Raw genomic sequence first — 12039 nt, forward strand, 5'->3', positions numbered from 1 at the left:
GAGGGGGTCATCACTTCCCCGGCTATAGGTTGACTGATTACAGAGCCTTATGGCCGAGGGTAAGAATGACCTCATATAGCACTCTTTGGAGCAGTGCAGTTGTCTGAGACCATTACTAAAAGTGCTCCTCTGTTCAGCCAATGTGGCATGCAGAGGGTGAGAAACATTGTCCAGAATTGCCAGGACTTTCTGTGGGGTCCTTTGTTCTACCACAGCCTCCAGCTTGTCCAGTTTGACTCCTATTATAGAGCCAGCCTTTCTGATCAGCCTGAAAGCATCACCCGAGTTGATGCCATTGCTCAGCACACCACTGCATAGAAGATTGTACTGGCGACAGCAGACGGGTAGAACACACACAAAATGCTGGAGGAACTCAGCAAGCCAGGCAGCATCTATGGAAAAAAGCGCAGTCGACACCTCAGGCCAAAACCCTTTGGCAGGACTGGAGAAAAAAAGACTGGTAGAACATGTGGAGAGCTCTGCAAACTCCAAAGGTCCTCAGTCTCCTCAGGACTCTGGCCCTTCTTGTACACAGCTTCTGTGTTGGTGCTCCACTTAAATCCGTCATCCAGCAGCACCGCAGGTACTGGTGGGTTCTCACCACATCCACATCGTCACCATCAATAGTAACAGGGAGCAGTGCAGGCTTAATCTTCCTAAAGTCCATCACCATCTCTTTTGTCTGACTGATGTTGAGCTGCAGATGATTCAGCTTGCACCATTTAACAAAGTCCTCCACCAGGGCCCTGTATTCATCCTCCCATCCTCCTTTAATACAACCAACTATTGCTGAGGCGTCAGAGAATTTCTGCAGATGACATGACTCAGTGTTGTATCTAAAGTCCGAGGAGTACAGGGTAAACAGGAAGGGAGCCAATACAGTCCCCTGTGGGACCCCAGTGCTGCTCAAACCATGTCTGACACACAGCTCCGAGGCTGCACAAACTGTGGTCTGCCACTCAGGTAGTCCATTATCCAGGATACAATGGAAGTGCCAGCCTGTATTGAATGGAGCTTTTCCTCCAGCAATGAGGGCTGTATGGTACTGAAGACACTTGAGAAATCAAAAGAACATGATCCTCACAGTGCTGTCCTGCTTATGCGAACGGGAGTAGGCTCTGTTCAGCAGGTCGATGACAGCATCGTCAACTCCAGTGTGCTCCTGGTAGGCAAATTGCAGGTGATTGTGGGCTGATCTGACCAGGGGTTGGAGGTGGGCTAGGATCAGCCTCTCTAGGGTCTTCATGATGTATGAGGTCAGGGACACTGGACGGTAGTCATTCAAGACTTTCCGTTGGTCCTTCTTGGGTACTGGGACCAGACGTGATGTTTTCCACAGAGTCTGGGACCCTTTCCAAGTGAGAATCAGATTGAAAATGCACTGGAGAACTCCACATAGCTGTGCAGCACACTCCATCAGGACCCTGGGGTTCACACCATCCGGTCCCAACGTCTGAATTTCCCCAGAGCCCTTCTCGCCTGCTCATAGTGAAGGTGAGTCCGTGATGACAGGGGAGTTGGTGGAAGGTGGGGGCAGGGGAGGTGAAGATTGGGATGATAGCAGTTGGTATGTGGAGGTGTGCAGGTGTGGGTGGTCGCTGCAGGAGAAGGAGGGGGTGTAGACAGTGGTAGCTTCTGTTGAACTGGAGGGGAGTTGTTGGTGCTGAGGGAGCATTGGGTGCCTCAGCACCTGGACTGGTGAACAGGAGGTCAAATGTCAAACCTATTGAAGAATTGGCTGAACTCATTAGCCCATCGACCGCTGCATTCCACTCCACAGCAAGGCTGACTGAAGCCAGTGATGTTGTTCATGCCTCTCCACACCTCCCACGTGCTACGCGGCCCGAGTTTGTTCTCCAGCTCTCTCCTGTATTCCTCTTTAGCACCTTCATCTTCTCCTTTAGCTCCCTCCGCACGTTTCAATTCCTCCGTCTCCCGATTTACTGTGAATGCCCACAAGCAAATGAATCTTGGAGTTGTAAACGGTGACATATGTGTACTTCAATAATACATTTACAATTAACTTTGAAGTGATTTTACAGGGAGGCAGACATTGTGGAGGGGGGTTTGGGGTTATGGATGAGGCTTAGAGCCAACAGGATTCACCCAAGGAAGTGGTGACTTATGTGAGTGTGTCTGGGCCACATGGCTTCTGTCAACAGAGCATCTGTGTGATCATTCTTGATGAGGGTATTGATCTGATATCTAATCAATTAATGGGAGAGCAGATAGTGAGGCAGTGGTGCTGGGACATCACAGACAACATCCCAGCTAAGCAAACCAATGTCACAAACTGTTCCCTGCCTCATCCTCTCCTTTTCTCTGTAACTCCTGCGCTCCACGTCCTCATATTGAAAACACTCCCATGTACCCCCTCTCTGCAACCCCGACATTCCCTGTCCTCCTGTTCAAACACCTCCTTCGACCCCTCCCTATCTCTGTAATCCCTCATATCCAAAACCCTCCCAAGACCCCTCATCGCTGGAACATCTACACTCGCTGTCTGCCTGATGAAGACACTCGTACATCGCCCCTATCTCTATAACGGCCACATCCTCCTCTTCAATCTATCTGTCTCTATGACCCCTCCTCTTCAATCTCCCCATCTCTGTAACCCCTCGTGTTCAGTCTCCGTCTCTGTAACCCCTCGTATTCAGCGTCCCTATCTCTATGACTCCTCCTCTTCAGTCTCCCTTTCTCTGTAACCACCGATATTCAGTCTTCCTGTCTCTGTAACCCCTCGTGTTCAGTATCCCTACCAGAGTAACCCCTTGTGTTCAGTCTCCCTGTCTCAGTAAACCCTCGTGTTCGGTCTCCCTGTTGCTGTAACCCCTCATGTTCAATCTCCCTATCTTTTTAACCCTTCGGGTTCAGTCTCCCCATCTCTGTAACCCCTCATGTTCAGTCACCCTGTCTCTGTAATCCTTCATCTCTCTATACACTCATGTTCAATCTCCCTATCTCTGTAACCCCTACATCCTCTGTTCAGTTTCCTTGTCTCTGTAACCCCTCGTCTTCAGTTTCATTGTCTCAGTAACCCCTCGTGTTCAATCTGCCTATCTCTGTAACCCCTCGTGTTCAGTCTGTCCATCTCTGTAACCCCTCATGTTCAGTCTCCCTGTCTCTGTAACCCCTCGTCTTCAGTTTCATTGTCTCAGTAACCCCTCGTGTTCAATCTGCCTGTCTCAGTAACCCCTCGTGTTCAATCTGCCTATCTCTGTAACCCCTCGTGTTCTGTCTCCATATCTCTGTAACCCCTCGTCTTCAGTTTTATTGTCTCAGTAACCCCTCGTGTTCAATCTGCCTGTCTCAGTAACCCCTCGTGTTCAATCTGCCTATCTCTGTAACCCCTCGTGTTCAGTCTGTCCATCTCTGTAACCCCTCGTGTTCAGTCTCCCTGTCTCTGTAACCCCTCGTGTTCAGTCTCCCTGTCTCTGTAACATCATCAGTCACCCTATCGCTGTAACCCCTCTCGTTCTGTCTCCCTGTGCCAGTAACCCCTCGTGTTCAGTCTCACTGTCCGTGTAACTGCAGGACTAAATCCACACTCACTATGAAGGACACTATTCTCACTCTTTGTCTTTGCTTTAAGTACTGCCGATTACGCCCCTGATATCTACGGCAGCAATGAAAGTTCTGCATTTCTGGTGGAGTTTCAGGGCTTCCTTCACCCTGTCAGTAGCTCCGTTTGCACTACTGAGCGTCTGGGTGTAGACTCAGGAATACCTTCACACTCAGATGTAGAAGTATTCTTCACCGCTGTTTCTGCAACAGTTTTGTTGGATCAGTGAGAGTTGGTAGCCCGGTGTTGAACCCCCGAACTGGAGGATCGGTGGACCACTCTTCATCTGGCTCCCTTTGACCTGTTTGGGATGGGGGACCAAAGCATAAAGCCCTGACTCCAGCCAATGTAGCACTCCAGATCTTTGAGGCACGTAAGTCTCAACATCCTACGATGAGGCTGTGGTCCTCTCTCTATCCCTGTAGTTATTTTCCATTTGCATAGTTTGTCTTCGTTTGAGCAATGTTTGTTTGTCAGTCTTTGTAATTTTTTCCCATCGATTCTATTGTGCTTCTCTGATCTCCAGTCGATGTCTGCAAGAAAGATATACCTACATATACCTACATATACCTACTTTTGTTCCTTAAGGTTGTTCTAGCCAGGGGTGGTAATGGGGACAAGCTCCCACTACCATTTAAATGCTCCCAATGACGTGTGTCTCAAATAGCCTCTGACAGCTGTCCAGCTCCCAGCCTTCACGTGTGGTGGAACCGTTTCCATTGACAGGAGAAAGATGGGTTACTGGCGCCTTAAAACCAGTCACTTCAGGAAGATGGGGCTCATCAGCCGTGGTGGGCAGCCCATCTAGAAGAAGGAAAACTCCGATCTCAAACCGCTGCTGCCTCGCGGCTGTACACACTGATGGGGAAGGCCTCGGGAGTAAACCCCAAAGAATAAATCCAGAGCTGGTGTCCCTAGGTTGAGTTCAGCGCTGAGGAGCAACTGCTGCCACGCGCTGGGGCCAAACTGTATCGGTCTCTGCCGTTCCTTTGGGTTCATCAGCTGTGTGGAGCGGGAGAGCCTGTTACACGGGAACAGTTTGCTCTCCATGTCGTACTGCTCAGCAAGGACACAACATCCATGGTCAACTCTGACCGACAGAGGCCTCATACGTACTTTGATAATAAATTTACTTTGAACTATGAATGCTGGATGACTGTTCACAAGCTGTGGCTGTTGACAAACTTCTATAGATGTGTAGTGCAGAGTGTATTGACTGGCTGCATCATGACCTGGTATGGAAACACCAATGCCTTTGAACAGAAAAGCCTACAAAAGGCAGTGGATTCGGGTCAGTACATCTCAGGTAAACCTCCCCCCCCCCAAAAAAAAACACTGAGCACATCTGCTCGAAATGCTGTCATAGGAAAGCGGCATCCACCATTAAAAACACAAGGAAGTCTGTAGATGCTGGAAATCCAGAGCAACACACTCAAAATGCTGGAGGAACTGAGCAAGTCAGACAGCATCTAAGGAAAGGAGTAAACAGTTGGGATTTCAGGCCAAGACCCTTCTTCAGAACTGAGAATGAAGGAGGAAGATGCCAGAATAAAAAGGTGGGGGAGGGTTAGGAGGCTAACGAGAAGGTGATAGGTGAAGCCAGGCGGGTGGGAAAGGTAAAGGACTGGTGAGGAAAGAATCTGACAGGAGAGGAGAGTGGACCACAGGAGAAAGGGAAGGAGGAAGACCCAGGGGCAGGTGATAGGCAAGTGAGAAGAAGTAAAAGGTCAGTGTGGAGAACAGAGGAAGGGGGAAGGGAGTACATTTTGTTTACCGTAAGGAGAAATCACTACTCATGCCATCATGTTGCAGATTGAATATAAGCTGTTGCTCCTCCACCCTGAAGGTGGCCTCATCTTGGCACAAGCGGAGGCCATGGACCAACACATCGGAACAGAAACGGGAAGTAAAATTCATCCATCATCAGAGATCCCACCACCCAGGCCAGGCTCTTTGCTCACTGCTGCCATCAGCTAGAAGGCACCACCAGGTTCAAGAACAGTTACTACCCCTCAACCATCTGGCTCCTGAATAAAAGGGGATAACTACACTCACTTGCCCAACAACCAATGATCTCACTTAACAACTCTTTATCTCCTGTTCTCGTTACTTATTGCTATTTATTTTTGTTTGCATTTGCACAGCTTGTTGCCTTCTGCACTCTGGTTGATCTTTCATTGATCCTGTTATAGTTACTGTTTCCTCAGGGATCCTTTCCGCAGGGATCACTCCCTACGCGACTCCCTTGTCCATTCGTCCCCCCATCCCTGCCCAACCGATCTCCCTCCTGGCACTTATCCTTGTCATTGGAACAAGTGCTACACATGCCCTTACACTTCCTCCCTTACCACCATTCAGGGCCCCAGACAGTCCTTCCAGGTGAGGCGACACTTCACCTGTGAGTCGGCTGGGGTGATATACTGCGTCCGGTGCTCCCGATGTGGCCATCTATATATTGGCGAGACCCGACGCAGACTGGGAGATCATTTCATTGAACACCTACGCTCTGTCTGCCAGAGAAAGCAAGATCTCCCAGTGGCCACACATTTTAATTCCACGTCCCATTCCCATTCTGATCTGTCTATCCATGGCTTCCTCTACTGTAAAGATGAAGCCACATTCAGGTTGGAGGAACAACACCTTATATTCCCTCTGGGTAGCCTCCAACCTGACGGCATGAACATTGACTTCTCTAACTTCCGTTAATGCCCCATCTTCCCCTCGTACCCCATCCGTTATTGCCCATCCTCTGGGCTACCCCCCCATCCCCCTTTCTTTCTCCCTAGGCCTCCTGTCCCATGATCCTCTCATATCCCTTTTGCCAATCACTTGTCCAGCTCTTGGCTCTATCCCTCCCCCTCCTGTCTTCTCCTATTATTTTGGATCTCCCCCTCCCCCTCCCACTTTCAAATCTCTTACTAGCTCTTCCTTCAGTTAGTCCTGACGAAGGGTCTCGGCCCGAAATGTCGACTGTACCTCTCCCAATAGATGCTGCCTGGCCTGCTGCGTTCACCAGCAACTTTTATGCGTGTTGCTTGAAATTCCAGCATCTGCTGATTTCCTCGTGTTTGCATAGTTATATTCTATAGATTTACTGAATGTGCCCACAGGACAATGAATATCAGGGTTGTACATGGTGACATATATGTACTTAGACAATAAAATTTACTTTGAACCTCACAATACCGTCACCTGGAGTTTGGACCAGATGGGATTGTGGGAATACGGCTCCCCCTGCTGCCCAAGGGGTATATTACAGAACCAGGATCAGGTTCAATGTCACTGGCATTAGGGTTCAAGATTCCAGATTGTTTATTGTCATTTCCACTCCAAGTGTAAAGGAGAACTGTTACTCCAGATCCGATGCAAAACACAATAAGATAAAGAACACAGTAACGGAAAAAGGATGCAACTGTGGCTGACAAGAGAAGTCAAAGCCAAAGTTAAAGCAAAGGAGAGGGCATACAAGGAAGCAAAAATTAGTGGGAAGACAGAGGATTGGGAAGTTTTTAAAAGCTAGCAAAAGGAAACTAAAAAGGTCATTAAGAGGGAAAAGATGAACCATGAAAGGAAGCTAGCAAATAATATCAAAGAGGATACTAAAAGCTTTTTCAAGTATATAAAGAGTAAAAGACAGGTGAGAGTAGATATAGGGCCAATAGAAAATGATTCTGGAGAAATTGTAATGGGAGATAAGGAGATGGCCGAGGAACTGAGCGAGTATTTTGCATTAGTCTTCACTGAGGAAGACATCAGCAGTATACCGGACACTCAAGGGTGGCAGGGAAGAGAAGTGTGCACAGTCACAATTACAACAGAGAAAGTACTAGGAAGCTGAATAGTCTAAGGTTAGATAAATCCCCCGGACCAGATGGAATGCACCCTTGTGTTCTGAAGGAAGTAGCTGTGGAGATTGCGGAGGCATTAGCAATGATCTTTCAAAAGTCAATAGATTCTGGCATGGTTCCGGAGGATTGGAAGATTGCAAATGTCACTCTGCTATTTAAGAAGGGGGCAAGGAAGCAAAAAGGAAATTATACACCTGTTAGCTTGACATTGGTGGTTGGGAAGTTGTTGGAGTCGATTGTCAAGGATGAGATTACGGGGTACCTGGAGGCATATGACAAGATACGCAGAACTCAGAATGGTTTCCTTAAAGGAAAATCCTGCCTGACAAACCTATTGCAATTTTTTGAGGAAATTACAAGTAGGCTAGACAAGGGAGATGCAGTGGATGTTGTATATTTGGATTTTCAGAAGGCCTTTGACAAGGTGCCACACATGAGGCTATTTAACAAGATAAGAGCCCATGGAATTACGGAAAAGTTACATACGTGGATAGAGCATTGGCTGATTGGCAGGAAACAGAGAGTGGGAATAAAGGGATCCTATTCTGGTTGGCTGCCGGTTACCAGTGGTGTTTCACAGGGATCAGTGTTGGGGCCGCTTCTTTTTACATTGTACATCAATGATTTGGATTATGGAATCGATGGCTTTGTGGCTAAGTTTGCTGACGATATGAAGATAGGTGGAGGGGCCGGTAGTGCTGAGGAAACGGAGAGTCTGCAGAGAGACTTGGATAGATCGGAAGAATGGGCAAAGAAGTGGCAAATGAAATACAATGTTGGAAAGTGTATGGTTATGCACTTTGGTAGAAGAAATAAACGGGCAGACTATTATTTAAATGGGGAGAGAATTCAAAGTTCTGAGATGCAACGGGATTTGGGAGTCTTCGTGCAGGATACCCTTAAGGTTAACCTCCAGGTTGAATCGGTGGTGAAAAGGCGAATGCAATGTTGGCATTCATTTCTAGAGGAATAGAGTATAGGAGCAGGGATGTGATGTTGAGGCTCTATAAGGCGCTGGTGGGACCTCACTTGGAGTACTGTGTGCAGTTTGGGGCTCCTTATTTAAGAAAGGATGTGCTGATGTTGGAGAGGATTCAGAGAAGATTCACTAGAATGATTCTAGGAATGAGAGGGTTAACATATGAGGAACGTTTGTCCGCTCTTGGACTGTATTCCTTGGAGTTTAGAAGAATGAAGGGGGGCCTTATAGAAAGATTTCGAATGTTGAAAGGCATGGACAGAGTGGATGTGGCAAAGTGGTTTCCCATGGTTATATGCAACACACATCAAAGTTGCTGGTGAACGCAGCAGGCCAGGCAGCATCTATAGGAAGAGGCGCAGTCGACGTTTCAGGCCGAGACCCTTCGTCAGGCTGACGAAGGGTCTCGGCCTGAAACGTCGACTGCGCCTCTTCCTATAGATGCTGCTCTTCCTATAGATGCTGCCTGGCCTGCTGCGTTCACCAGCAACTTTGATGTGTGTTGCTTGAATTTCCAGCATCTGCAGAATTCCTGTTGTTCCCATGGTTATATGGTGGGGGAGTCTAGTACGAGAAGGCATGAATTAAGGATTGAAGGGCGCCCAGTCAGAAAAGCGATGCTGAGAAATTTTTTCAGCCGGAGGATGGTGAATCTGTGGAATTTGTTGCCACAGGCAGCAGTGAAGGTGAAGTCGTTGGGTGTATTTAAGGCAGAGATTGATAGGTATCTGACCAGCCAGGGCATCAAAGGTTATGGTGAGAAGGCGGGGGAGTGGGACTAAATAGGAGATTGGATCAGCTCATGATAAAATGGTGGAGCAGACTCGATGGACTGAATGGCCGACTTCTGCTCCTTTGTCTTATGGTCTAATAAAAAAACTCAATAAATATAAATACACAAGTTACTGTATATACATAGAATAGCTGTACGCCCATAAGGTAACACTAGGTAAGGCAGTGTCTGTACATAAGGTGACAGGAAGTTATAAAGTACTGGTGTATGGAGGTGTTGATCAGCCTTACTGCTTGGGGAAAGTAACTGTTTTTGAGTCTGGTGGTCCTGGTGTGGATGCTGTGTACCCTCCTCTCTGATGGGAGTGGGACAATCAGTCCATGAACAGGGTGGGTGGGATCCTTCCTGACGTTACTGGCCCTTTTCCAGCACCTTTCTGCATATAATTTCAGATAGTAATGACAGGGCGTACAGGAGCCCGGTACATCAGCTAGTTGAGTGGTGTCGCAGCACCTGGCACTCAACATCAGTCAGACCAAAGAACTGATCGTGGACTTCAGAAAGGGTAAGATGAGGGAGCACACACCAGCACTCAGAGAGTAATCAGAAGTGGAGCGAGTGAACAGCTCCAAGTTCCTGGGTGCAAATATCTCTTGAGGATCTCACCTGGACCCAACATATTGATGAAGCTACAAATAAAGTGCAAAAGTGGCTATATTTCATTAGGAATCCGAGGAGATTTGGTATGTCACCAAAAACATTTTCAGATTTCTGCAGGTGTACCGTGGAGGGCACCGTGACTGGCTGCATCACTCTCTGGTATGGGGCGGGGAGGGCTACGGAGAGTTGTAAACTTAATCAGTTCCATCATGGCCACGAGTCTCTGGAGTGTCCAGGACACCTTCAACCAGCACAAAGATAGGAAAATCTGCAGATGCTGGAAATCAAAAGAACATTTAGTGTGTGCTGCTTGCATCTTCAAAGAGCAATCCCTCAAAAAAGGTGACGTCCATGATTAAGGACCCCCATCACCCAGGTCATGCTCTCTTCTCACTGTCACCATCAGGTAGGAGGTACAGAAGCCTGAAGGCACACACTCAGTGATTCAGGAACAGCTTCCTCCCCTCTGTCATACAATTTCTGAATGGACATTGAACCCATGAACACTACCTCACTACTTCATTGCTGCAATGGTAACAAATTTCATGACATATGCTGGTGATATTAAACCTGATTCTGAAGGTGGGTAGGCTGGTGCCAATGGTGCGTTGGGCAGTTTTGACTACCTGTTGTAGAGCTGTCATGTTCATCACAGTGCAGTTTCTGTGTCACTGGCTTATGTCATGAAATCTGTTGTTTTATGATGGCAGTACCGTCCAAAACATAATAATAAAGTACTGTACATTACAACAGGAACATAAATTTAACATTAAGTTAACTAGGTAGTTCTAAAAATAGTAATCTGTCAGGAGGTACCGTAGCATTAGGACTAGAACTGTGAGGATGGGAAACAGCTTCTTCCCCCAGACTGTGAGACTATCGAACTCCCTGACACCGCCCAGGTCTCATCACGTATGAAACACCAGTAGCATTATACTGTTTACTCTTTATCCTGGGTTGTAAATACAGTCTTTTGTTAACTGTCAATCTTCTGGAAGATATTTTATTAGTTGTTAACTTATTTGGGGTACTATTACTTTATATGTTATGTGTTTGAGCTATACGTAATGTGTTGTGCACCTTGGTCCAGAGCAATGTTGTTTCATTTGGTGGTACAGTATAAGATGCATGGGGTGTCCAGTGAGGGGTGGTACATCTGGGGAAGGGGCATGCATTGTCCATTCTGGGGCAGCTCACTCACCTTTTAGCCCCACTGGAGACTCAGCTCTCTCCTGTAGCTCCAAATAGCTGTTTGCATGTGACTGTGTCCATACCCTGGTACACAGGTGAGATAAAACAGCGAAGGATAGCCAGTGGGTCTCATTCCCCGACGAGATAGAGACATGCCTGTCTGATCATGCAAATCAGCTTTGGCAGACAGTGCGGATCAGATCAACAGTGAGACGAAACAGCAAAGAAGACATCTTGGCAAGGCTCCGTGGAGAGCAAAGAGCATGACCAGGCACAGAAGAAGTCATGGTCATCCCCAGCAACCAAGGAAGACCTCAGTTATGACACTTCTTCGTACCATTGGACCCAGTTTTCAGAAGCCCTGAAAGTGGAACAGCCCCAGTGCAACAGCTTTGCCACTTAAAAACTGCTGTACAGGTTTCCTGTCATCGTCGGACAGGATGGACAATCACCAAAAATAACGATCTACAATCACCAATCACCACACACGACGTACAATCACCACACACGACGTACAATCACCACACGTGATGTACAATCGCCACACGTGATGTACAATCACCACACACGACGTACAATCACCACACGTGATGTACAATCGCCACACATGACGTACAATCACTACACATGATGTACAATCACCACACATGACGTACAATCACTACACATGAAGTATAATCACCACACACGACGTACAATCACTACACATGAAGTATAATCACCACACACGACGTACAAACACCACAGGCAACATACAATCACCACACATGATGTACAAGCACCATAGACGATGACCTACAATCACTACACAGGACACATAATCACCATCCTTGATGTACAATCTCCGTATACGATAGTGTACAATCAGAACAAACGACCAGATAAATCACATAGATGTTAACGTACAATCACCATACGCGACATACACGTAAAATTCCCACGCACAACATACAATCGCCATACATGACGTACAATCACCACACAATGTACTATCGCCACACAAAATACAATCGCCATAGACAATAACTTACAATCACAACACAGGACATACAATCACCATCCTCGA

Source organism: Mobula hypostoma, chromosome 28 (assembly GCF_963921235.1).
Source record: "Mobula hypostoma chromosome 28, sMobHyp1.1, whole genome shotgun sequence".
NCBI lineage: Eukaryota > Metazoa > Chordata > Chondrichthyes > Myliobatiformes > Myliobatidae > Mobula > Mobula hypostoma.